Genomic DNA, 26,711 nt, shown 5'->3' on the forward strand with positions numbered 1-26,711 from the left:
GGCCCAGGCCCCCTCAAGAGACCGACGTTAAATAAGGCTTCTCGGACAGAGAAAAAAAAATATATATATTTCTCTATGTGAAACAGAGGGAGAGAAAGAGAGGGGGTGGATGGGTAGAGACGGAAATAAAGATAGTGTAAAGGGAGTCGGGAGGGAGAAGGGCAACAGAGATTTCCTGTTTGATATCATATGGAAGCCTTTTTTTAAATTCTCCAGACAAATATGATAAGAAGAACGGATTGTATTACGTTATTTTATGCAAATAAACCCAAAGATACCCATAGGCCTATGATTTTTAGGTTTTTACGTAGAGCACTTTTATTAATAGCATTGAGTTATTATAAATCTCAGTAATCCCCAATGTGATATGAAAAACACTTCGAACAACACCCTCACACAGGATGTCCGATTTGAAATAGATTTGATGCCCAAAATTAGCATTTTAACTTGAAATGCAGTGACTAATATTTGAATGCAATCCATGTAAATAAAGAGTGAAGTTTGAACACAGGCAAAATATTGAGCTGTGAAAATCCATCTTGGTAAACCAACTCTAATAAATAAGAAATGACAGAAAAAAAACACATTTTCTTAAAACAGATCTCCTTGAAAACTAGGGCACCTGAGAAATGTAAAGCGTGTGGTATGTTGATGTATTGCATTTAACAAAATATCCTCGACCAGGGCTGGCAATTGGTATTCATGTGTTCCAGAAATGATCTGATTGTGAAAAAGACTGAGGTTGTCAAGAGTCTAGGTGATGCTGGTAAAAGGCAGAGTCAGGCGCAGGACACAGAGATGAGTAATAACTGTCACTTTACTCAAAAAACAATATTCCATGAAGGAGACAAAATAATCCAGGTCACAAAACCAGACAACGTGACAATAACAAACACGCACAAAATCAAGGGGGCAACCAGAGGGTTAAATAGGGAACAATAATTTACGGAATGGAAACCAGGTGTGTACAATGAAGACAAAACAAATGGAAAATGAAACATGGATCGGTGGTGACTAGCAAGCCGGTGACGTCGACCGCCGAAAGTCGCCCGAAACAAGGAGAGGGACCAACTTTGGCGGAAGTCGTGACAGAGGTGTGCAGAGTAAAAGAACAGAAGAACTCGACATAATCTCAAAACGCAATTTCCAGCAGTTTTGACCAAATGATTCAACATGATCTATACTATATTAGTTAAATGGTATGTATTTCTTAATAAATGGCTTAGAATTTCCTTATTCCGTGGAGTTTGGACTTGGATCCTTCGGTAAGTTAATGTCATGGCTTTTTGTAGGATGTCGAGGAGTTGGAACTAGATGTCAAAATAAATCCTATTTTCACTAAAGCAATGATTTTTGGCCGATATTGTGACTAAATGTACTAAATGTACTACTAAATGTACTAAATGTACTAAATGTACTACTAAATGTACTAAATGTACTAAATGTACTACTAAATGTACTAAATGTACTACTAAATGTACTAAATGTACTACTAAATGTACTAAATGTACTACTAAATGTACTAAATGTACTACTAAATGTACTAAATGTACTACTAAATGTACTAAATGTACTACATTTTCTGGAATACTATCCCAGGTTGTTTGGAGTGTTTGTTTATCATTCAGTTCTATAATTATTTTGAAGAATCCATTTGACACGGACAAAAGTTTTGACACACCTACTCATTCAAGGGTTTTTCTTTATGTTTACTATTTTATACATTGTAGAATAATAGTGAAGACATCAAAACTATGAAATAACACATATGGAATCATGTAGTAACCCAAAAATGTTTAAACAAATATTTAAACAAATATATATATATATAATTCTTCACATGGCCACCCTTTGCCTTGATGACAGCTTTGCACACTCTTGGCATTCTCTCATCAGCTTCATGAGGTAGTCACCAGGAATGCATTTCAATTAACAGGTGTGCCTTGTTAAAAGTTCATTTGTGGAATTTATTTCCTTCCTGCATTTGAGCCATCAGTTGTGTTGGGACAAGGACAAAGTGGAATACAGAAGATAACCCTATTTGGTAAAAGACCAAGTCCATATTATGGCAAGAACAGCTCAAATAAGTAAAGACAAACGACAATCCATCATTACTTTAAGACATGAAGGTCAGTCAATAAGGTAAATGTCAAGAACTTGTAAGGTTTCTTCAAGTGCAGTTACAAAAACCATTAAGCGCTATGATGAAACTGGCTCTCATGAGGACCGCCACAGCAAAGGAAAACCCAGAGTTACCTCTGCCGCAGAGGATACATTCATTAGATCTAGCTGCACCCCAGAATGCAGACTAAATAAATGCTTCACAGAGTTCAAGTAACAGACACATCTTAACATCAACTGTGTGAATTATTACTTATTTTACCAGGTAAGTTGACTGAGAACACATTCTCATTTACAGCAATGACCTGGGGAATAGTTACAGGGGAGAGGAGGGGAATGTATGAGCCTATTGTAAACTGGGGATGACTAGCTGACCATGCTGGTATGAGGGCCAGATTGGGAATTTAGTCAGGACACTGGGGTTAACACCCCTACTCTTACAATAAGTGCCATGCGCTCTTTAATGTCCTCAGAGTCTCAGGACACCCGTTTAACATCCCACCCGAAAGACAGCACCTTGTCACAGGGCAGTGCCCCCAATCACTGCCCTGGGGTATTGAGATATTTTTTAGAGTGCCTCCTACTGGCCCTCCAACACCACTTCCAGCAGCATCTGGTCTCCCATTCAGGGACTGACTAGGACCAACCCTGCTTAGCTTCAGAAGCAAGCCAGCAGTGGTATGCAGGGTGGTATGCTACTGGCCTTCATGGTCAAATTGCTGCAAAGAAACCACTACTAAAGGACACCAATAAGAAAAAGAGACTTGCTTGTGCCAAGAAACACAAGCAATGGACATTAGACCAGTGGAAATCTGTCCTTTGGTCTGGAGTCCAAATTGGAGATTTTTGGTTCCAACCGCCGTGTCTTTGTGAGACGCAGAGTAGGTGAACGGATGATCTCCGCATGTATGGTTCCCACCGTGAAGCATGGAGGAGGAACTGTGATGGTGTGAGGGTGCTTTGCTGGTGACACTGTCTGTGATTTATTTAGAATTCAAGGCACCTGCAGTGATACACCATCCCATCTGGTTTGCACTTAGTGGGACAATCATTTGTTATTCCACAGGACAATGACCCAACACACCTCCAGGCTGTGTAAGGGCTTTGTGACCAAGAAGGAGATTGATGGAGTGCTGCATAAGATGACCTGGCCTCCACAATCACCCAACCTCTACCCAATTGAGATGGTTTGTGATGAGTTGGACCGCAGAATGAAGGAAAAGCAGCCAATAAGTTATCATTATATGTGGGAACTCCTTCAAGACGGTTGGAAAAGCATTCCGGGGGAAGCTGGTTGTGTGAATGCCAAGACTTTGCAAAGCTGTCATCAAGGCAAAAAGTGGCTACTTTGAAGAATCTCAAATCTCAAAATAATTTTTTATTTGTTTAACACTTTTTTTGGTTACTACATGATTCCATATCTGTTATTTCATAGGTTTGATGTCTTCACTATTATTCTACAATGTAGAAAACTGAGTAGGTGTGTCAACTTTTGACTGGTACTGTATATAGAGAAACTTAATATTGACACTGGTTCCATTTTAAGGTGTCATAATTCTTAACTAGTTTTGTATTGTATTTTAACCTCTGCTCTTCCCCTGTAGCTGCACTCGGACGTGGACAAGGGTGAAGGGCAGGTGAAGTACGTACTCAACGGAGAGGGAGCTACCTCCATCTTCACCATCGACGAGAACACGGGTGACATCCACGCCACCAAGCGTCTGGACCGCGAGGAGCAGCCTTACTACACGCTCCGGGCTCAGGCCAGGCACCGCCACACCAACCTGCCTGTGGAGCCAGAGTCGGAGTTCGTCATCAAGGTCCAGGATATTAACGACAATGAGCCAAAATTTCTGGATGGACCCTACTCAGCCAGGGTCCCTGAGATGTCCCCAGTGGGTGAGTAGAATTAAGTGAAATCATCAACCCAGTGTGCAAAACATGTCAATCAAATCATATCAACCACGACATTTCAACCACCTCATGTCAACCTGTTTTGCCTGCTGGAAAGCCCTATAGCGTGGTGCAGAACATTGATAGTGGGTGACAAGCAATAGACATACACTGTAGTAGTATGGACACTGTAGTAGTATGGACACTGTAGTAGTATGGACACTGTAGTAGTATAGACACTGTAGTAGTATGGGCACTATAGTAGTATAGACACTGTAGTAGTATGGACACTGTAGTAGTATGGCCACTGTAGTAGTATGGACACTGTAGTAGTATGAACACTAGTAGTAATATGGACAGTAGTAGTAGTATGGACACTGTAGTAGTATGGACACTGTAGTAGTATGGATACTAGTAGTATGGACACTGTAGTAGTATGGACACTGGAGTAGTATGGATACTAGTAGTATGGATACTAGTAGTATGGACACTGTAGTAGTATGGATACTAGTAGTAGTATGGATACTAGTAGTATGGACACTGTATTGGTATGGACACTGTAGTAGTATGGACACTAGTAGTAGTATGGACACTAGTAGTAGTATGGACACTGTAGTAGTATGGACACTGTAGTAGTATGGACACTAGTAGTATGGACACTGTAGGGGTATGGACACTGTAGTAGTATGGACACTAGTAGTAGTATGGACACTAGTAGTAATATGGACAGTAGTAGTAGTATGGACACTGTAGTAGTATGGACACTGTAGTAGTATGGATACTAGTAGTATGGACACTGTAGTAGTATGGACACTGGAGTAGTATGGATACTAGTAGTATGGATACTAGTAGTATGGACACTGTAGTAGTATGGATACTAGTAGTATGGACACTAGTAGTATGGACACTGTATTGGTATGGACACTGTAGTAGTATGGATACTAGTAGTATGGACACTAGTAGTAGTATGGACACTAGTAGTAGTATGGACACTGTAGTAGTATGGACACTGTAGTAGTATGGACACTAGTAGTATGGACACTGTAGGGGTATGGACACTGTAGTAGTATGGACACTAGTAGTAGTATGGACAATGTAGTAGTATGGACACTAGTAGTAGTATGGACACTAGTAGTAGTATGGACACTGTAGTAGTATGGACACTGTAGTAGTATGGACACTGTAGGGGTATGGACACTGTAGTAGTATGGATACTAGTAGTATGGACACTGTAGTAGTATGGACACTAGTAGTATGGATACTAGTAGTATGGATACTAGTAGTATGGATACTGTATTGGTATGGACACTGTATTAGTATGGACACTGTAGTAGTATGGATACTAGTAGTATGGACACTATAGTAGTATGGATACTAGTAGTATGGACACTGTAGTAGTATGGACACTATAGTAGTATGGATACTAGTAGTATGGACACTGTAGTAGTATGGACACTGTAGTAGTATGGACACTATAGTAGTATGGACACTGTAGTAGTATGGACACTGTAGTAGTATGGATACTAGTAGTATGGACACTGTAGTAGTATGGACACTGTAGTAGTATGGATACTAGTAGTAGTATGGACACTGTAGTAGTATGGACACTGTAGTAGTATGGACACTAGTAGTATGGACACTGTAGTAGTATGGATACTAGTAGTATGGACACTGTAGTAGTATGGAACCTGGAGTAGTATGGATACTAGTAGTATGGATACTAGTAGTTTGGACACTGTAGTAGTATGGATACTAGTAGTATGGACACTAGTATTATGGACACTGGAGTAGTATGGATGCTAGTAGTATGGATACTAGTAGTATGGACACTGTAGTAGTATGGATACTAGTAGTATGGGCACTAGTAGTATGGACACTGGAGTAGTATGGATACTAGTAGTATGGATACTAGTAGTATGGATACTAGTAGTATGGACACTGGAGTAGTATGGATACTAGTAGTATGGATACTAGTAGTATGGACACTGTAGTAGTATGGACACTGTAGTAGTATGGATATTAGTAGTATGGACACTGTAGTAGTATGGACACTGTAGTAGTATGGATACTAGTAGTATGGATACTAGTAGTATGGACACTGGAGTAGTATGGATACTAGTAGTATGGATACTAGTAGTATGGACACTGTAGTAGTATGGACACTGTAGTAGTATGGACACTAGTAGTATGGACACTGTAGTAGTATGGACACTGTAGTAGTATGGATACTAGTAGTATGGATACTAGTAGTATGGACACTGTAGTAGTATGGATACTAGTAGTATGGACACTGTAGTAGTATGGATACTAGTAGTATGGATACTAGTAGTATGGATACTAGTAGTATGGACACTGGAGTAGTATGGATACTAGTAGTATGGATACTAGTAGTATGGACACTGTAGTAGTATGGATACTAGTAGTATGGACACTTTAGTAGTATGGATACTAGTAGTATAGCCACTGTAGTAGTATGGATACTAGTAGTATGGACACTGTAGTAGTATGGATACTAGTAGTATGGACACTAGTAGTATGGACACTTTAGTAGTATGGATACTAGTAGTATAGACACTGTAGTAGTATGGATACTAGTAGTATGGACACTTTAGTAGTATGGATGCTAGTAGTATGGACACTGTAGTAGTATGGATACTAGTAGTATGGATACTAGTAGTATGGACACTGTAGTAGTATGGATACTAGTAGTATGGACACTGCAGTAGTATGGACACTGTAGTAGTATGGATACTAGTAGTATGGACACTGTAGTAGTATGGACACTAGTAGTATGGACACTGTAGTAGTATGGATACTAGTAGTATGGACACTGTAGTAGTATGGATACTAGTAGTATGGATACTAGTACTATGGACACTTTAGTAGTATGGATACTAGTAGTATGGACACTGTAGTAGTATGGACACTGTAGTAGTATGGACACTGTAGTAGTATGGATACTAGTAGTATGGACACTGTAGTAGTATGGACACTGTAGTAGTATGGATCCTGTAGTAGTATGGACACTGTAGTAGTATGGATACTAGTAGTAGTATGGACACTGTAGTAGTATGGACACTGTAGTAGTATGGACACTGTAGTAGTATGGATACTAGTAGTATGGACACTGTAGTGGTATGGACACTGTAGTAGTATGGACACTGTAGTAGTATGGACACAGTATGGACACTGTAGTAGTATGGACACTGTAGTAGTATGGCCACTGTAGTAGTATGGATACTAGTAGTATGGACACTAGTAGTAGACACTGGAGTAGTATGGATACTAGTAGTATGGATACTAGTAGTATGGATACTAGTAGTATGGACACTATAGTAGTATGGATACTGTAGTAGTATGGATACTAGTAGTATGGACACTGTAGTAGTATGGACACTAGTAGTATGGACACTATAGTAGTATGGATACTAGTAGTATGGATACTAGTAGTATGGATACTAGTAGTATGGACACTAGTAGTATGGATACTAGTAGTATGGATACTAGTAGTATGGATACTAGTAGTATGGACACTAGTAGTATGGACACTTTAGCAGGATCGTCACTGTAAGAGTATGATGACACTGTAAGGGGGGAACAGTGTCCCCTCTGCAAGGGGAACAACTACTTCTAGGTTTCAGAGCGACGAGTGACGGCACCGACTGAAACACTATTAGCACGCACCACCGCTAACTAGCTAGCCATTTCACATCGGCCACACTAGCATCATCTGAGCTAGCCTCCCTCTTTAGCGCGAGTGAAGTGAGTTTGGAAACAACTGAATGTATGCATCTTGGATGCAGAACTAGTTTTCACATACTAGTAGTATGGAGACTGTAGTATGGAGACTATATTATGGAGACTGTAGTATGGAGACTATATTATGGAGACTAGTATGGAGACTCTAGTATGGAGACTGTAGTATGGAGACTCAAGTATGGAGACTGTAGTATGGAGACTGTAGTATGGAGACTGTAGTATGGAGACTTTAGTATGGAGACTGTAGTATGTAGACTGTAGTATGGAGACTAGTATGGAGACTCTAGTATGGAGACTGTAGTATGGAGACTAGTATGGAGACTGTAGTATGGAGACTGTAGTATGGAGACTATAGTATGGAGACTAGTATGGAGACTGTAGTATGGAGACTATATTATGGAGACTAGTATGGAGACTGTAGTATGGAGACTGTAGTATGGAGACTAGTATGGAGACTGTAGTATGGAGACTTTAGTATGGAGACTAGTATGTAGACTGTAGTATGGAGATTTTGGTATGGAGACTTTCGTATGGAGACTAGTATGGAGACTAGTATGGAGACTATAATATGGAGACTAGTATGGAGACTAGTATGGAGACTAGTTAGGAGACTAGTATGGAGACTCTAGTATGGAGACTTTAGTATGGAGACTAGTTAGGAGACTAGTATGGAGACTTTAGTATGGAGACTAGTATGGAGACTATAGTATGGAGACTCTAGTATGGAGACTAGTATGGAGACTGTAGTATGGAGACTGTAGTATGGAGACTCTAGTATGGAGACTAGTATGGAGACTAGTATGGAGACTTTAATATGGAGACTGTAGTATGGAGACTAGTATGGAGACTTTAGTATGGAGACTAGTATGGAGACTAGTATGGAGACTCTAGTATGGAGACTCTAGTATGGAGACTAGTATGGAGATTGTAGTATGGAGACTGTAGTATGGAGACTGGTATGGAGACTTTAATATGGAGGCTGTAGTAAATCAAATCAAATCAAATTTATTTATATAGCCCGTCGTACATCAGCTGATATCTCAAAGTGCTGTACAGAAACCCAGCCTAAAACCCCAAACAGCAAACAATGCAGGTGTAAAAGCACGGTGGCTATGGAAACTCCCTAGAAAGGCCAAAACCTAGGAAGAAACCTAGTATGGAACCGGGCTATGTGGGGTGGCCAGTCCTCTTCTGGCTGTGCCGGGTAGAGATTATAACAGAACATGACCAAGATGTTCAAATGTTCATAAATGACCAGCATGGTCAAATAATAATAAGGCAGAACAGTTGAAACTGGAGCAGCAGCACAGTCAGATGGACTGGGGACAGCAAGGAGACTTTAGTATGGAGACTTTAGTGTGGAGACTAGTATGGAGACTGTAGTATGGAGACTTTAGTATGGAGACTAGTATGTAGACTGTAGTATGGAGATTTTGGTATGGAGACTTTCGTATGGAGACTAATACGGATACTTTAGAATGGAGACTAGTATGGAGACTTTAGTATGGAGACTAGTATGGAGACTGTAGTATGGAGACTGTAGTATGGAGACTATAGTATGGAGACTAGTATGGATACTTTAATATGGATAATGTAGTATGGAGACTTTAGTATGGAGACTAGTATGGAGACTAATATGGAGACTGTAGTATGGAGACTAGTATGGAGACTATAATATGGAGACTAGTATGGAGACTATAGTATGGAGACTCTAGTATGGAGACTAGTATGGAGACTCTAGTATGGAGACTAGTATGGAGACTCTAGTATGGAGACTAGTATGGAGACTAGTGTGTAGACTTTAGTATGGAGACTAGTATGGAGACTATAGTATGGAGACTCTAGTAGACTCTAGTATGGAGACTAGTATGGAGACTAGTATGGAGACTGTAGTATGGAGACTCTAGTATGGAGACTAGTATGGAGACTAGTATGGAGACTTTAATATGGAGACTGTAGTATGGAGACTAGTATGGAGACTTTAATATGGAGACTAGTATGGAGACTCTAGTATGGAGACTAGTATGGAGACTAGTATGGGGACTCTAGTATGGAGACTCTAGTATGGAGACTATATTATGGAGACTCTAGTATGGAGACTCTAGTATGGAGACTAGTATGGAGATTGTAGTATGGAGACTAGTATGGAGACTTTAATATGGAGGCTGTAGTATGGAGACTTTAGTATGGAGACTAGTATGGAGACTGTAGTATGGAGACTTTAGTATGGAGACTAGTATGTAGACTGTAGTATGGAGATTTTGGTATGGAGACTTTCGTATGGAGACTAATATGGATACTTTAGAATGGAGACTAGTATGGAGACTTTAGTATGGAGACTAGTATGGAGACTAGTATGGAGACTCTAGTATGGAGACTAGTATGGAGACTAGTATGGAGACTAGTATGGAGATTGTAGTATGGAGACTATAGTATGGAGACTAGTATGGATACTTTAATATGGAGAATGTAGAATGGAGACTTTAGTATGGAGACTAGTATGGAGACTAGTATGGATACTTTAATATGGAGACTGTAGTATGGAGACTAGTATGGAGACTATAATATGGAGACTAGTATGGAGACTATAGTATGGAGACTAGTATGGATACTTGAATATGGAGACTAGTATGGAGACTGTAGTATGGAGACTATAGTATGGAGACTAGTATGGAGACTAGTATGGAGACTTTAGTATGGAGACTAGTATGGAGGATGTTTTGTTTGACATTCTCAGTAGTTTTGTTTTTCAATTCCTGGCTTATAATATCTGGAGCAAATGTTTTGGCCGCTAGGCCATCGTCCTATAGCCACACCGCTTCGTGATAAGATGGAAAGCCAGTGAGGAACTGGGCAAGCTGCAGTATAATTGGCTCTTTTCTCTCTTGTGATTTTCATCGACAATGGACCGCGACCCAAATGGCACCCCTATGCCCTAAATACTGCACTAATTCTGACCAAGGCTCATTAAATGTAGGGCTCTATTTAGAGAATAGGGTGCCATTAGTGTATCACACCATTGTCAATGAAAATGTCATGAGAAAAGATCCGCTTATATCGCAGCTTGGACTGGTCCTCGCTGGCTTTTCATACATCTTATCTAAAATCGTTAACACCAGATGGGAGATTAATGGAATTTATTAAGAGACAATGATTTGATTAATCTGGTTATTAGAGGCCAGAGGTTGTTTGTGAGAAAGCCAACCTTTGTGACCAAAGACAAAATGTCTCTCAAGATCTCTCTTAAGCCAATTGGACAAACAAGATGGAGAAAGAAACCTGAAATCTGCCGGCTTTAAGTGTTTTATTTTGTACCTGGGGAAGAGTGGTCCTTCTGTAGCTCGGTTGGTAGAGCATGGCGCTTGTAACGCCAGGGTAGTGGGTTCGATTCCCGGGACCACCCATACGTATAATGTATGCACACATGACTGTAAGTCGCTTTGTATAAAAGCGTCTGCTAAATGGCATATTATTTTATTATTATTAGTTACAGGGGAAAGGAGGGGGGGGGGGTGGTGAATGTGCCAATTGGAAGCTGTGGATGATTAGGTGGCCATGATGGTATGAGGGCCAGATTGGGAATTTAGTCAGGACACTGGGGTTAACACCCCTACTCTTACGATAAATGCCATGGGATCTTTAGTGACCACAGAGAGTCAGATCTGTTCTCCCGTCCAGCTACATCTGGTTTCCCATCCAGCTACATCTGGTTTCCCATGCAGCTACATCTGGTTTCCCATGCAGCAGCATCTGGTCTCACATCCAGCTACATCTGGTTTCCCATGCAGCAGCATCTGTTCTCCCATCCAGCTACATCTGGTTTCCCATGCAGCAGCATCTGGTCTCACATCCAGCTACATCTGGTTTCCCATGCAGCAGCATCTGGTCTCCCATCCAGCTACATCTGGTTTACCATGCAGCAGCATCTGTTCTCCCATCCAGCTACATCTGGTTTCCCATGCAGCAGCATCTGTTCTCCCATCCAGCTACATCTGGTTTCCCATGCAGCAGCATCTGGTCTCACATCCAGCTACATCTGGTTTCCCATGCAGCAGAATCTGGTCTCACATCCAGCTACATCTGGTTTCCCATGCAGCAGCATCTGGTCTCACATCCAGCTACATCTGGTTTCCCATGCAGCAGCATCTGGTCTCACATCCTTTTTCATATCGTTCCTACTTTCACTCCTTTGTATGAAATGAGTGAGAATTCCTGCTCCTTTAAAAAAATGTTTAAAAAAAATGCGGCTTGTGTAGCTGTGCTGATCCTCAGTGCGGCGTATGTAAACATAATAAACGTTCTGGAACCTTCTCCACGGTTCTGCGCCATGACACCAAATGGGAAAGGTCCCCAAACGTCTTTATGGACTTTTTACAACCGAGAACATTTAACTATAATTTCTCTTTTGAGCCAAAAGAGTCATAAATACTGCTTAAATGAGGGATCTGGCGGGTTCTATTACCGTAAAAGTAATATATGCTTCCCCAAAATGTGAGAGCTTTAATGTTCTCTTTAAGTGCCACCAAAGTACCAGAGTGGTGACGTCTCTACAGCCCTTATGAAAGAAATATGTTCAAATCACAATTGGCCGGCGAAGGTGAATCACATAAAAATAAAAAAGTTGTGACCGAAAAGAAAAAAAAGACTAGACACATCCAGAACTTGAGTTTTGCCTTCATAGACAGCTGACGTTCATAGTTGAATTGAACGTGGTGAAAGAGAAGCTGGCTGTGAAGCTATTGAACAACAACAAAAGGAAGCGGTGGTCTTTTGAATCACAAGTAAAAACAAACAAAAGGGAGAGATGATTTCACTCAATCCAGGTAAAGGTAAAGCTACCTTTGCTCTACCAATACATGTGAAGAGTGAATATACCTGGCTGAAAGGGTCCCATAGGACTGAATTGATTGTGCTGAAGAATTACAAGGCTCGTTGAATCACCCAAGTAGTGATTGGTTGACATTTTATATGCCGATATTGTATTTTAGAGAATAAACCATTTTTTTGATGCGTGTGTGTGTGCGTGTGCGCATGCAAGTGCGTGTGCGTGTGTGTGTGTGTGTGTGTGTGTGTGTGTGTGTGTGTGTGTGTGTGTGTGTGTGTGTGTGTGTGTGTGTGTGTGTGTGTGTGTGTGTGTGTGTGTGTGTGTGTGTGTGTGTGTGCGCGTGCGCGTGTGTGTGTGTATACCAACACAAATGGTGAAACATATGCATGCAATCAAAACTCACAGCTGTACGTCTGTGGTTGCTTTCATGTGGGCTGGCTTGAAAGTTATTGTTTTTCACATGGCGGAAATGATCAACTCACAAAACAACTTTTATTAGCATTCCAGTTGTTTTAATTTGGATCATGTCCTAAAAAAGTTAATGGAGCATAAGTAGTCTCTATCACAACTTATGATATCACCCAAGTAATGGGTAGGAACAGTTTGAATTCCATATAAAGGCAAGAAAAAGCTCTAGCCTACCCCATGCAATTGCTACAACCCTACTGTACTCTATGGAACAATGTTCTTATAAACGGGGAACTTGTTGGCCTTTGATGTAGATTTAGGGTTGCAATATTCTGTTAACTTTCCCCCCCAAAATCCCCAGTTTTACAGAAATCCTGGTTGGAGGATACCGGATTTTCTGCTCATTCTCTTTTGATTCCGGGAATCTTCCGACTGGATTCCATTCATCAAAACTGGATGATGTGTTGATAATCAATCAGCTGTATAGTGTTAGGGCAAAAACAAAAATGTGCTCCCCTTTGTGTTCCCGGGATCAGGATTACGAAACACAGGTGGGATAAACACCAGTATCTAACCGGGTCCTCATGAGATCAAATCCTGGTACACAGCTACTTCGACTCAAATACTCCCCCCCCCCCCCCCGAATTTCTCTGTCCGGTCGGTTCAACTTGGACTCTCAAATAAAACTTTTTTTTTTCTCTTTTTTTTTTGTGGCTGAATGATTTCTTATTGCAGGCACATCTGTGGTGACTGTGGTGGCGACTGATGCGGATGACCCCACGTATGGAAACAGTGCCAGGGTGGTCTACAGTATCCTTGAGGGCCAGCCCTACTTCTCCGTGGAACCAAGAACAGGTCAGCAATACATCACATCACAGTGGTGTGTACTATCAAAAAAAACAGGCTCTTTGCTCTCTCCTGTCGTTTATACGGTATTCATACACTAGTGATTAAACCTCAGCGGGCTGTATTTATTTTTTTAGATTACAAAACTGTGAAATATGAGAGGTATTGGAGAATTCTGACATTACACAGCAAAGTCAAGTTTCCCCAAACAATTAGATTGAAAATGTATTTTAGAGCGTTTTTTTTCATGTTTTTGTCAATTTTCAGTTTATAGATTAAATGCACGACTGAGTGTTTCCTCACATTGCCGATGACGTTTGTCCCATCTTGGCGGAAGACGTCGCGTTTTGAATCAACGCTCATTCATTTAGATTTGTGTAGCTGGATCTGGCCCCTTGGTGCCTGATGAGATTTTGATCAAGTTGTCCCTCAACACCACTTCAGCTGGCAACACAGCGTCTGATTGAGGCGGATGTAAAAACCTTAAATGCAATCAACGTGTTTTCATTACCGTGCTCTTTTCATCACATATAATGTAGCCTCGTCATCGGTTAAGACAACAAGTCTCTTGATTACGCGTTCTTGAGAACGTGTTGCTACAGTCAAGTGAGAGTCAGAGGGGAAGGGAAAGGGGAGGGAGGCTTTTGATTTGAACTCAGTGACTTTGATTCAGAGGAATAAACTAAATATATTTTGAAAGACGGGAATGTGAATCGGATGGCGCTTAAGTGAACAAAAAAATGGAATTATGATGAATCCCTGTTAGGTTGTGTGTAGAAAACTCTCTTGGAGAGATTTTAGAATAAGTAATTTCTCTGCATCTAAATATATCTGAAAATACAGTGTTATTAGAGGAATATACTGTATTTCCACTTGGATTTACGGTATGCAACATCATACCTGCTATCCTCCCCTTATTTCACCTTATAATTGGATGTACATCACTTTGAAAGGAGGAAATAATGCTTTAGAAATAGTGTCAAACTTCCTTTTGATACAACCTCTCTATGTCTTTCCCTACTGTCACTGTTCAATCAAATCTGTCAACCCCTTAAAAATATATATCAAAGGTAGAAATTATTATCTATTTATCCTTTCTAGGGGGTTTATGCTAGCCACTTTGCTTCTGCACTTTCTGGTTTTAGACTGGGTATCTGTAAAGCTCTTTGTGGTTTTAGTCTGGGTATCTGTAAAGCTCTGGGGTTTCAGACTGGGTATCTGTAAAGCTCTTTGATTTTAGTCTGGGTATCTGTAAAGCTCTGTGGTTTTAGACTGGGTATCTGTAAAGCTCTTTGTGGTTTTAGGCTGGGTATCTGTAAAGCTCTCTGTGGTTTTACGCTGGGTATCTGTAAAGCTCTTTGTGGTTTTAGTCTGGGTATCTGTAAAGCTGTTTGTGGTTTTAGGCTGGGTATCTGTAAAGCTCTTTGTGGTTTTAGGCTGGGTATCTGTAAAGCTCTCTGTGGTTTTACGCTGGGTATCTGTAAAGCTCTTTGTGGTTTTAGTCTGGGTATCTGTAAAGCTGTTTGTGGTTTTAGACTGGGTATCTGTAAAGCTCTTTGTGGTTTTAGGCTGGGTATCTGTAAAGCTCTTTGTGGTTTTAGACTGGGTATCTGTAAAGCTCTTTGTGGTTTTAGACTGGGTATCTGTAAAGCTCTTTGTGGTTTTAGGCTGGGTATCTGTAAAGCTCTTTGTGGTTTTAGACTGGGTATCTGTAAAGCTCTTTGTGGTTTTAGACTGGGTATCTGTAAAGCTCTTTGTGGTTTTAGACTGGGTATCTGTAAAGCTCTTTGTGGTTTTAGACTGGGTATCTGTAAAGCTCTGTGGTTTTAGGCTGGGTATCTGTAAAGCTCTTTGTGATTTTAGTCTGGGTGTCTGTAAAGCTCTTTATGGTTTTAGTCTGGGTATCTGTAAAGCTCTTTGTGGTTTTAGTCTGGGTATCTGTAAAGCTCTTTGTGGTTTTAGTCTGGGTATCTGTAAAGCTCTTTGTGGTTTTAGTCTGGGTATCTGTAAAGCTCTGGGGTTTCAGACTGGATATCTGTAAAGCTCTTCATGGTTTTAGACTGGGTTTCTGTAAAGCTCTGTGGTTTTACGCTGGGTATCTGTAAAGCTCTGTGGTTTTAGACTGGGTATCTGTAAAGCTCTTTGTGGTTTTAGTCTGGGTATCTGTAAAGCTCTTTGTGGTTTTAGTCTGGGTATCTGTAAAGCTCTTTGTGGTTTTAGGATGGGTATCTGTAAAGCTCTGGGGTTTCAGACTGGATATCTGTAAAGCTCTTCATGGTTTTAGACTGGGTTTCTGTAAAGCTCTTTGGTTTTAGGCTGGGTATCTGTAAAGTTCTGGGGTTTCAGACTGGGTATCTGTAAAGCTCTTTGTGGTTTTAGGCTGGGTACCTGTAAAGCTCTTCATGGTTTTAGACTGGGTTTCTGTAAAGCTCTTTGATTTTAGGCTGGGTATCTGTAAAGCTCTTTGTGGTTTTAGTCTGGGTATCTGTAAAGCTGTTTGTGGTTTTAGGCTGGGTATCTGTAAAGCTCTTTGTGGTTTTAGGCTGGGTATCTGTAAAGCTCTTTGTGGTTTTACGCTGGGTATCTGTAAAGCTCTTTGTGGTTTTAGACTGGGTATCTGTAAAGCTCTTTGTGGTTTTAGGCTGGGTATCTGTAAAGCTCTTTGTGGTTTTAGGCTGGGTATCTGTAAAGCTCTTTGTGGTTTTAGACTGGGTATCTGTAAAGCTCTTTGTGGTTTTAGACTGGGTATCTGTAAAGCTCTTTGTGGTTTTAGACTGGGTATCGGTAAAGCTCTGTGGTTTTAGGCTGGGTATCTGTAAAGCTCTTTGTGATTTTAGTCTGGGTGTCTGTAAAGCTCTTTATGGTTTTAGTCTGGGTATCTGTAAAGCTCTTTGTGGTTTTAGTCTGGGTATCTGTAAAGCTCTTTGTGGTTTTAGTCTGGGTATCTGTAAAGCTCTTTGTGGTTTTGGTCTGGGTATCTGTAAAGCTCTGGGGTTTGAGACTGGGTATCTGTAAAGCTCTTTGTGGTTTTAGGCTGTGTATCTGTAAAGCTCTTTGTGGTTTTAGTCTGGGTATCTGTAAAGCTCTTTGTGGTTTTAGGCTGGGTATCTGTAAAGCTCTGGGGTTTCAGACTGGATATCTGTAAAGCTCTTCATGGTTTTAGACTGGGTTTCTGTAAAGCTCTTTGGTTTTAGGCTGGGTATCTGTAAAGTTCTGGGGTTTCAGACTGGGTATCTGTAAAGCTCTTTGTGGTTTTAGGCTAGGTACCTGTAAAGCTCTTCATGGTTTTAGACTGGGTTTCTGTAAAGCTCTTTGATTTTAGGCTCGGTATCTGTAAAGCTCTTTGTGGTTTTAGGCTGGGTATCTGTAAAGCTCTTTGTGGTTTTAGGCTGGGTACCTGTAAAGCTCTTCATGGTTTTAGACTGGGTTTCTGTAAAGCTCTTTGGTTTTAGGCTGGGTATCTGTAAAGTTCTTTGTGGCAACTGCTGATGGAAAAAGGGCTTTATAGATACATTTGATTGATACAACTCAAACTATGGTTATGATGGTTCTCCTGATGTTAGTGTTAGGGAGGTGCAGGTGTACAGTAGTCTGTTTCCAGATTAAAAGCCTCTCCTCTGCCATCAAAGACGGTGTTTACAACCTATTGTAATGCGTTGCCTCTCATTACATCAGATGCACGAACCAGAGTGCTGACCATGGGCGCCGGGGTCAAACTGTAGTAATGTTCCTGAGTTATGGAGCATTCTAGAATACAGCAACATGGCACATTGTCATACCAGGGAGAAAGTATTCCCAGCGAGCATTAGTGGTTGCAATGTCATCGTTATGACGTCTTTTATGATGTTGTGGTCAGGTTGTGTACTGGCTGTTTAAAGGATGTTTTATTAATGTCGTTTCACCAACAATAAAACAATATGTTGTAATCTAATGATCCGACAAGATAAAAAACCTAAATATGTGCTTCTACACCTGCATTGTTGCTTGCTGTTTGGGGTTTTAGGCTGGGTTTCTGTACAGCACTTTGAGATATCAGCTGATGTACGAAGGGCTATATAAATACATTATATGTATCATCCTATAATGAATCTGACTAATTAATGAATCCGTTGATTCAAGCCGGGTGAAAAATTGCCACATAGAAGACATTACAGAAATTGATTCATAAAACATACCAAGTTGTACTATAAATGAATGTCCTAAGTAAAGTGTTACTCAATCTTTCTTTGCAGGCGTGGTCAGGACGGCTCTGCCAAACATGGACCGCGAGGCTAGAGAACAGTATCTGCTCGTCATCCAGGCCAAGGACATGGTGGGTCAGATGGGAGGACTCTCCGGGACCACCTCTGTCACGGTGACGCTCACTGACGTCAACGACAACCCACCACACTTCTCTCGCAGTAAGAGCCTCTTTACTTTATCATGGTCAGTTAGCCCTAAACCCAACACCGCTATACACATCTCAAGGAACCATGGAACCTTGTTGGTTACAACTTGATGTTATTGCGGTTTATTTGAATGCACATTGATACCCCTTAGATTTGATGTGGGCGCCTCGCGGAAAATCCAATTAACATAATAAATGAAGAAAAACACCAAAATGAGTCAGTTTATTAAAGTTGAGATACCTGTTTTTTTGCAGTCTCAACCCATCACATCCACTGATATCGCCCCTCTGTATCTGCTGTGAAAGGCGGCAGAGCTAAAGCGGTGTTTGTCAGACCATTTGACAACCTGAAAATAGGACTTATCACGAATAACGTCTGTAGCATCTGAACAGTTTGGCCTACAAAACTATTATAACGTGTCTGCGTGGACACGAAGGGAGCAGCCAGGCGATAAGCTCGGCCACAGAGTGAAGGTGGAAAATGGTCTCCTCGATAACTTGTGTGTCTGGGCTGGTTTCTCTCCCTCCATCTTTTTCTCTCTCTGGATTTCCTTCTGTCTCTCTTCACCCCTCTCTGGCTCTTTCCCTCTCTGTCTGTCTGTCTGTCTGTCTGTCTGTCTGTCTGTCTGTCTGTCTGTCTGTCTGTCTGTCTGTCTGTCTGTCTGTCTGTCTGTCTGTCTGTCTGTCTGTCTGTCTGTCTGTCTGTCTGTCTGTCTGTCTGTCTGTCTGTCTGTCTGTCTGTCTGTCTGTCTGTCTGTCTGTCTGTCTGTCTGTCCCTCTCTCTGTCTCTCTGTCTGTCTCTCTCCCACCTGTAGAGAGCTATCAGTTCAGCGTGCCTGAGTCCCTGCCGGTGGCCACAACGGTAGCCAAGATAAAGGCGCTAGACTCAGATGTGGGACCCAATGCTGAGATGGAATACAGGATCGTGGATGGGGACGGCCTGGGACTGTTCCGAATCACCCCCGACCCAGACACACAGGAGGGCCTCATCACTCTGCAAAAGGTCAGACCTCAGGATAAGACCCACATGCAGACAGTTCGAAGTGACAAAAGTTTAATACAAAAAACAGGGGGCAGGCAAATGACAGGTCAAAGGGCAGGCAGAGGTCAGTAATCCAGAGCAGGAGTCCTAAATGTACAGAACAGCAGGGTCAGGGTCAGGGTCAGGGTCAGGGTCAGGGTCAGGGTCAGGGTCAGGGTCAGGTTCAGGGTCAGGGTCAGGGCAGGCAGAATGGTCAAAACCGGGAAAACCAGAAAACAGGGACTAGAGAGAACAGGAGTACGAGAAAAACACTGGTAGGCTTGACGGAGACAAGACGAACTGGCAACAGACGAACAGAGAACACGGGTATAAATACACTGGGGATAATGTGGCAGATGGGCGACGCCTGAAGGGGGTGGAGACAAGCACAAAGACAGGTGAAACCGATCAGGGTGAGACAGGTACAATGCAGACCTCTCCTCAAAGAAACCATTGCTGGAGGTGTCCTATAGTATCGAACAGTCGTAATAAGGACACCTTATAAGACCGATGCAGTGTCTATATTAGGACAGTCGCAGTTGTGTCAGTCTCTTGGAGTTTGGAGTTGGTGTCTTGGAGTTGGTGTCCAAACCAAGTGAGTTTGACACAAATTCCATGGCTGTGTGAATGCCCAAATACTGACACTGTATAGGGCAAAGATCAAATCACATTTTATTGGTCACATGTGTTGATACAACAGATGTGAAAGTGTGTGTGTGTGTGTGTGTGTGTGTGTGTGTGTGTGTGTGTGTGTGTGTGTGTGTGTGTGTGTGTGTGTGTGTGTGTGTGTGTGTGTGTGTGTGTGTGTGTGTGTGTGTGTGTGTGTGTGTGTGTGTGTGTGTGTGTTCAGTATTAGTTATTTGGCTTAAACTCGCGCTTCCCCTTTTCCATTTGGTTTGGAAGTGATATGATGGTGTTTATGAGATAATTTCAAGGTGGTATAATAATAGAATTCACACTCCTATGTATTTTAATCTATTTCAAATCAAATGTTATTTGTCACATGCTTCATAAACAGCAGGTGTAGACTAACAGGGAAATGCTTCATAAACAGCAGGTGTAGACTAACAGTGAAATGCTTCATAAACAGCAGGTGTAGACTAACAGTGAAATGCTTCATAAACAGCAGGTGTGGAGACTAACAGTGAAATGCTTCATAAACAGCAGGTGTGGAGACTAACAGTGAAATGCTTCATAAACAGCAGGTGTAGACTAACAGTGAAATGCTTCATAAACAGCAGGTGTAGACTAACAGTGAAATGCTTCATAAACAGCAGGTGTAGACTAACAGGGAAATGCTTCATAAACAGCAGGTGTAGACTAACAGGGAAATGCTTCATAAACAGCAGGTGTAGACTAACAGTGAAATGCTTCATAAACAGCAGGTGTGGAGACTAACAGTGAAATGCTTCATAAACAGCAGGTGTAGACTAACAGTGAAATGCTTCATAAACAGCAGGTGTAGACTAACAGTGAAATGCTTCATAAACAGCAGGTGTAGACTAACAGTGAAATGCTTCATAAACAGCAGGTGTAGACTAACAGGGAAATGCTTCATAAACAGCAGGTGTAGACTAACAGTGAAATGCTTCATAAACAGCAGGTGTAGACTAACAGTGAAATGCTTCATAAACAGCAGGTGTGGAGACTAACAGTGAAATGCTTCATAAATAGCAGGTGTAGACTAACAGTGAAATGCTTCATAAACAGCAGGTGTAGACTAACAGTGAAATGCTTCATAAACAGCAGGTGTAGACTAACAGTGAAATGCTTCATAAACAGCAGGTGTAGACTAACAGGGAAATGCTTCATAAACAGCAGGTGTAGACTAACAGTGAAATGCTTCATAAACAGCAGGTGTAAACTAACAGTGAAATGCTTCATAAACAGTCTAAGTGCAAAATAATTCTTATAAATAAGTAAATAAAAAAGGGTAGCCATTTTGTAAAATGTCCGGGTAGCCATTTTATTAACTGTTCAGCAGTCTTATGTCTTGGGGTTAGAAGCTGTTCAGGTGCCTTTGGTTCCAGACTTGGCACTCCGGCACCATTTGTCGTGTGGTAGCAGAGAGAACAGTCTGTGACTTGGGTGGCTGGAGTTTTTGACATTTGTTTTTAGGGCCTTCCTTTGACACTGCTTGGTATAGAGGTCCTAGATGACAAGAAGGTTGGCCCCAGTGATGTACTGGGCCGTATGTACTAGCCTCTGCCAAGCAGTCAAATGTCAATTAGTTACCTTACCAAGCGGTGATCCAGCCAGTCAAGATGCTCTCGATGGTGCAGGTTTAGAACTTCTTGATGATCTGAGGGCTCATGCCAAATATTTTCCGCGTCCTGAGGGGGAAGAGGTGTTGTCATGACCTCTTCACGACTGTGTTGGTGTGTTTCAACCATAATAGGTTCTTAGTAATGTGGACACTGAGGAACTTCAAGCTCTCGACCCGCTCCACTACAGCCTTGTCGATGTGAATGGGGGCGTGGCTTGGCCCTCAATTTCCTGTAGTCCATGATCAGCTCCTTTGACTTGCTGACGATGAGGGAGAGGTTGTTGTCCTGGCACCACACTGCCAGGTCTCTGAACTCTCATCGTCGTCAGTGATCAGGCCTGGGGGCGGACCATCAGGAAGTCCAGGATCCAGTTGGGATAAAAACCGAAGCCATCGCACTTAAGTTTTCCATCAGCAGACTATGATTGATAATGTCAAAAGCCGCACATAAAGTCTAACAAATCAGCTCCAGCAATGTATAGCTTGGGGTGGTTGGAGTCTTTAACGATTGTCCGGCGCCTTTCTACCACATCGCCTTATATATCCTGGATGGCAGGGAGATGGGCCCCAGTGATGTACTGGGCTGTCCGCACCACTTTCTGTAGCGCTGTGGGATCGAGGGCGGTGGGGTTGCCATACCAGGCAGTGATGCCGTCTGTCAAAATGCTCTCAATGGTGCAGCTGTTGGAGGATTGATCTATTTACAGGTGATTTTACTCTAACCCTATTTCTTTCTTTCTGAATTGTTTTCTTTCTTTCTTTAATTTATTTAATTCTTATGCGCAATTGCGTTGTTTCCTGCCATTGGTTTATTCTGGTGCAGCCCCGCCCCCTTGTGTGATTATCATCTGCTCATGTGCGTCTGAAAAGATGATTCTTGTCCTCAATAGCATGCAACGAATTCACACTGGATGAAAAGACTAAATGAGTACTACCTCCTGACATTTAACCTGTTGCGACGAGCAATCACGTATCCGGGATCGTAATTATAGCCTCAAGCTCATTACCATAACGCAACGTTAACTATTCATGAAAATCGCAAATGAAATGAAATAAATATATTGGCTCTCAAGTTTAGCCTTTTGTGAACAACACTGTCATCTCAGATTTTCAAAATATGCTTTTCAACCATAGCAAAACAAGCATTTGTGTAAGAGTATTGATAGCTAGCATAGCATTAAGCCTAGCATTCAGCAGGCAACATTTTCACAAAAACAAGAAAAGCATTCAAATAAAATCATTTACCTTTGAAGAACTTCGGATGGTTTCAATGAGGAGACTCATAGTTAGATAGCAAATGTTCAGTTTTTCCAAAAATATTATTTGTGTAGGAGAAATCTCTCCGTTTTGTTCATCACGTTTGGTTAAGAAAAAAAAATGAAAATTCAGTCATCAAAACGCCTAACTTTTTTCCAAATTAACTCCATAATATCGACAGAAACATGGCAAACGTTGTTTAGAATCAATCCTCAAGGTGTTTTTCACATATCTATTCGATGATAAGTCATTCGTGGCAGTTTGGATTCTCCTCTGAATCACATGGAAAAATACATGCAGCTGGAGATTACGCATCAATTTCGACGGAGGACACCAGGCGGACACCTGGTAAATGTAGTCTCTTATGGTCAATCTTCCAATGATATGCCTACAAATACATCACAATGCTGCAGACACCTTGGGGAAACGACAGAAAGTGTAGGCTCATTCCTGGCGCATTCACAGCCATATAAGGAGACATTGGAACACAGCGCCTCAAAAATCTGGCTCACTTCCTGTTTGAAGTTTCATCTTGGTTTCGCCTGTAGCATTAGTTCTGTGGCACTCACAGACAATATCTTTGCAGTTTTGGAAACGTCAGAGTGTTTTCTTTCCAAAGCTGTCAATTATATGCATAGTCGAGCATCTTTTCGTGACAAAATGTCTTGTTTAAAACGGGAACCTTTTTCATCCAAAAATGAAATACTGTCCCCAGAGGTTCAAGAGGTTAAAGCATACTCAATGGTCAAAATGTATACAACTGTTTATTTTTGCGTACCCACGCAACCTACTATTTAGAATGCAAGTGCTGGTATTCAGACAAACCCGCAGTCTGACCTTACCTCTTTGTCTTTTTCCTTCCTAACCGTCTCTCTCTCTCTCTAACCTTTCCAATCGGTAGGGCCTGGACTTTGAGACCAAGTCGAGCTACACCCTGCGTGTCGAGGCGTCCAATAGAAACATCGACCTGCGATTCCTGTCCCTGGGGCCGTTTAGCGACACAGCGACAGTGCGCCTCAACGTGCAGAACGTGGACGAGCCGCCCGTCTTCTCCTCGCCGTTCAGCAAGATGGTAATCTCGGAGGAGGCAACTGTAGGCACCACCATTGGGACCATCTTCGCACACGACCCAGACTCCACCAACAGTCCCATCAGGTAGGATTGTGGCCAGGATTCATCATCGCAAGTTCACAATCTCTATGCTATGTTACTGTTTGAATGTTTTTGGCGAGTTCTGCCTTTTTATGTTCCTTTGTTGTTGGTAATTGCTTGTTATGTATTTGGTATGCATCAGTTGTAGCCTTTATCCAGTGGTGGAATTTATTTATTTAAAAAAAATTGTTTGTGGATAGCCATGAGCATGATCCAACGCTCAGACATAATTTACAAATGAAGCATGTGTTTAGTGATTCCTCCAGATGAGAGGCAGTAGGGATGACCAGGGATGTTCTCTTGATAAGTGTGTGAATTAGACCATTTTCCTGTCCTGCTAAGCCTTCACTTTTGTGTGTCAGGGGAAATGTACGGAGAAAAAAGTACATCATTTTATTTAAGGAATGTAATGAAGTAAAAGTAAAAGTTGTCAAAATATAAAATATAAATATCAAGTACAGATACCCCATAAAAAACGACTTAAGTAGTACTTTAAAGTATTTTTACTTAAGTACTTTACACCACTGCCTTTATCATTCAAAGTAATGTTGAGAAAATCGACAGATATTTTATGGAATTTTAGTTCTTGAAAGCTCCTTAATTATAACAGCCTGCATTGCATGCATTGTATGCATGCCTGATTAATGCCTGATTAATGCCTGATTAATGCCTGATTAATGCATTCTTAATGCATTTCAAACAGAAGAGCTATAGAAGTGTTGCCATGGCTGGAGCCAGTTGAATGTGGCCCTTGATAGGAGACCCTTTTCCAATACGCCTCCCTCTCTCCTGTCGACTTCACTCCAGATACTCTATAGACCGCAACACCGACTTGGAGCGTTTCTTCAACATTGACGCCACCACCGGTGTCATCAGCACCGCCAAGCCCCTGGACAGAGAAGTTAACGCCATACACAACATCACCATCTTCGCCACGGAGATCCGTAAGTCAAGTGTTCTTACGCTGCTCTGTCCACACGGTTGCCACATTACATCCGGGTTGTTGTCAATCAACGTTGCAACTTAGATATATTGTCCAGAAATGTACACAATATGCAACTACATAGTGCACCTTTATCTATTTAGCCTCCCCCCCTCTTATCGACTCAAGAGCACACCCAAAACCTACGTAGTATCTCTTCACCAGTGACATCACGCACAAACTGTAAGGCTGTTGTAAGACATGTCAATCATTACCTCTAGCTACTTTACACTCTTAGAAAAAAAGGGTTCCACAAGGGTTCCCTCGGCTGTCCCCATAGGAGAACCCTTTATGGTTCTAGGTAGAACACTTTTACTTTTCAGGTAGAACCCTTTTGGGGCTTCTTGTAAAACCCTCTGTGGAAAGAGTTTGACTGTACATGCAACTTAATAATGGTTTTACCTGGAGGGTTCTCCTATGGGGTCAGCCAAAGAACCCTTTTAGGTTCTCGATAGCACCTTTTTTCTACGAGCGCACAAGAGGGTCACTCTTCGCTTTTGTTACACTCATTGTGACTGCACACAGTGTGTACCAGTGCCTTCACCGTACCTGCGACTTTAGACTATATTTCACACTTGACAAATCCCGAATTCTATTAAAACTAAGTAAATCCCGTATCATAAAAGACAGACTTAAGCTTCCTATGCTATTTCTCAATGAATATCATTAGTCGAAGGCTCACTGGGATTTTACCAATTTCGCTTGGCAGTCTGGAAAGCAGAAGGTCTCCTTGACTCTAGAGGAGAGTTCTGAGCAGATGCTCTGCTGCAGTAGAGGTCGACTGCTGTTGATCGCCGGCTCCAGAACTCGTGGCGTTTGATCGAGCCCCACCATGATTCCAAATGATGGCCGAAGCTGGAGCACACACACACACACACACACACACACACACACACACACACACACACACACACACACACACACACACACACACACACACACACACACACACACACACACACACACACACACACACACACACACACACACACACACACACACACACACACACACACGCACACACACACACACACACACACACACACACACACACACACACACACACACACACACACACACACACACACACACACACACACACACACACACACACACACACCACACACCACACACACACACACACACACACACACACACACACACACACACACACACACACACACACACACACACACACACACACACACACCACACACACAAACACACACACACCTCCTAACTCCCAGGCTTTCCGGCTGATGACTTTGTCCCTGACCTTTGGCAAAAGACGTGCACCTGTTCCCCGATCGCTCCATCTGACTCACTTCTACTGAGGCTGGAACTCAGTCAAACCTGCACTGTGGTTGTATGGTTGTAACTATTATACAAACTCTTCCAAATTGGTACAGGGGAGAATGGGATAAGGTGACCCAAAGGGGTATGTAGAGGGTTCCCTTGTTTCTACGAATCCATACACAAAACGTATCATTTGAACAAATATTTAGGAAGAGGTCATCATTTCATGGAGTCCGTGAAGGAGGAAACCACGTGGAAAAAAGTGGTAAGCAAGTTAGGTTTAAAAAAATCTGATCAAATGAATTTAATGTGTTTCATGATGCTTGTATCTAAACCAAAGTAAATCAGGTTAAGGTTGTTCTATACATCATTTGAGTCTCAATAAGATTCAATATGAGGACCTAAACCTAGCGGTAAAGTGCATCCTAGCTGTGTGGGCTAATGTATTCTAAACATTTGCCTTGGGGTAAATTAAGCCAATGGTTGAGCCAATGGCAA

The 26,711-nt window shown here is 41.8% G+C and overlaps 1 pseudogene; it reads left to right on the top strand.

Annotated features, from left to right (window-relative positions):
• Window positions 1-26,711, top strand: part of LOC124041039 — a 149,313-nt pseudogene that overhangs the window by 66,717 nt on the left and 55,885 nt on the right.

This window comes from Oncorhynchus gorbuscha, linkage group LG08 (genome assembly GCF_021184085.1).
Source record: "Oncorhynchus gorbuscha isolate QuinsamMale2020 ecotype Even-year linkage group LG08, OgorEven_v1.0, whole genome shotgun sequence".
In the NCBI taxonomy this organism is placed as follows: domain Eukaryota; kingdom Metazoa; phylum Chordata; class Actinopteri; order Salmoniformes; family Salmonidae; genus Oncorhynchus; species Oncorhynchus gorbuscha.